At 41.1% G+C, this 2350-nt stretch overlaps 1 long non-coding RNA gene across 1 annotated transcript in view; it reads left to right on the forward strand.

The window, feature by feature from the left end:
• The first annotated feature begins 802 nt into the window (after positions 1 to 802).
• The window catches only part of LOC107837682 (uncharacterized), a 4060-nt gene continuing 2512 nt past the window's right edge, over positions 803 to 2350 (forward strand). The window contains exon 1 of the long non-coding RNA XR_001663720.1: positions 803 to 1084. This is a non-coding gene — a long non-coding RNA (uncharacterized LOC107837682). The remainder of the gene's footprint in view (positions 1085 to 2350) is intronic.

Raw genomic sequence — 2350 nt, forward strand, 5'->3', positions numbered from 1 at the left:
GGCATAGCCATCCGGGAAATACTCCAGAGATGAGCAATGACTTGGCATTTAAAGACATTTAGAGATCGAGAAAATTTAATATTGAAAATCTAATTGTTCTGCAATAAAAAAATGTTGTGATGACTTCCTGAAGGCAAAGTCTCAGAACGAGCAGGAGCTTCTTAAAGGGACAGAGGCCTAATTTCATTTTCAAGGCGTTAAATTATTTCTTTTAAGCCACATTTGAAATTTATAGTATTTTTATTACAACTGAAAGTGACATAGCTCACTGATCGTGCTATGAAATGACACTATGTGTCTGGAAAACACATAATACGGCCCCTTTAAGTAGACGTCCCTAGAAATTCAAATCAAATCAAAAAAGAAAAGTATGAATTGAACGGATTTGTCTACATCTGTACAACACCATCTCCAGTATAATTAGTTGGCAGTGACAACAGTCTTTAGATGTACACCCACCCATTGTCGAACCTGAGTTCTTGCTGACTCAGAAGCTGCGCTATCTAAACCCTTACACCCCCTCCCCTGACCACAGCCAGTCATTACACGTCTGCTGAGGCTTCAAATCTGAAAGATCCACATTCGTCTCGTCACGGTGCAGCGACGTCTGGTTTGAAACCTACTCATGACATCACTGTTCACTTTGTTCATACCCCATCATTTTCCCCCAGAGGAAACCGCAGCTCACTTTGTCATCAAGAACTCTTGAAAATCTATTTTAGATCATCCGCTGGTGACTTTACCACTTCCTATCTCTCTTGGGGCCATTCGGACCCTGATCAACTCGTCTTGTGACGTCATCACTCCCCCAATTTGCTCCGGCTGGACTCCACTCCATAATTTCCTCGAGACTTTAACCCTTTCCAAAAGATCCTACTTTTTCTCTCACTCTCTTGACCGCAACGTCGATAAGTCAGGAGCCTAAAGGCAGAGTTATGTCATATAGGGTGGAACTTTATCCTTCTTGTTTTTACCCCCTCTCGTGAGTAAGATTTTTTGTTGTTAGTTTAAGAAAGCAGCTATTCAGTGAGAGGAGGCATTCCTGAAACTCTTAACTTGAGGAGGAATATATAAACATTTTGAGGTAAGTTTGGTAATTGTATTGTAAATGTACATTTTGGGGTCACCCTATTTATTCGTCACGTTAGCATGAATGGTACCAATTAACATTTGTAAGCAGTATGGAATAGGTTATAATAATATTGATATAAACCCTCATATAATAATGGAGTCTGATTTATAATTGTGAAAGCTTCAGCCCCTTTTTTTTTATTTACAGTAACCGGACCTCTGCTGCAATGTGACGCAAGTTGATGTAAATCCCATTGTGTATTTGCGGTGAAAGTGCGATTTCTGTCACCTGAAGTAATGAGCCGCGTGCCCCCACTCACAGCTCTAAATGGGGTTTGTGTATCCTCGCGCAGATAACACGCGGTATCCTAATGTAAAATCTGAGGGCGGGGTGTTACTCTTTATCTTAACTGCTTTGATCTGTACTGGTTGCCCTGGACCCCCTGCAGGGATCTCTGTTGGGAAGCACGTGGACCTACTGTAATCATAACAGTAGCGGAGGGGAGCTCATTACTGACGTGACGGAGGTGGCGTCGCGTCGCGCGCTCATTACTGACTTTTCCACACTCTCGCAGATGAGACCACGTGCTCAGTGATTTACTGGTTGTTGTTAAATGCCCCGACCCGTTGAGTCAGCGTTTATCTGGTAGCAAAGTTGCAACATGTTGGCCCAGGTAACAGCTTTGCGTAAAATTGGCCTAGTAGCCATTGTAAAAGTCTCTATGACAATGTTGCAAGGGAAATTAATGTTATAGTAGATAACTTAAAATGTGGCTTCGTTGTAATAAAGGTCGACGACGCCGTACCTTAATGGACAGGAAGACGCAGGTAAAAATTTATGACTTTATCTTGACACTCAAGCTTTAAGTCCTAGTGCTAAAACAGCTGACATGAGTTTATCACAGGTATTTATCATTTAATTTTAAGCTAGCTAACTTAAACTTTGAAAATTGACACTCACACAAATTACTTTATTTTGAGTTTTTACTTCTCACTCAGTATTTACAAATACGGCTTTCGTGTGTCCCATTTTCAGGTTAGTTCGTACCCATAAGGGCACAACTAACATTTACAAAAAGTGAATGATGGCTACAGCTTAAAACGAGTGTTTTTGGGGTTACATAATGACCCAAAGTTATTTGCCTGAACAACCAACCAGCCTTAATGGAGCACAGCTCCAACATATCCCTCTGGGTCCAACATATCCTACACAATTTGATACCTAACCTACACCTGCATAATCTACGTAAGGAAAATACAATAGGAAAATGGCATGCAA

Source organism: Poecilia formosa, unplaced genomic scaffold, assembly GCF_000485575.1.
Source record: "Poecilia formosa unplaced genomic scaffold, Poecilia_formosa-5.1.2 Scaffold167, whole genome shotgun sequence".
Classification (NCBI taxonomy): domain Eukaryota; kingdom Metazoa; phylum Chordata; class Actinopteri; order Cyprinodontiformes; family Poeciliidae; genus Poecilia; species Poecilia formosa.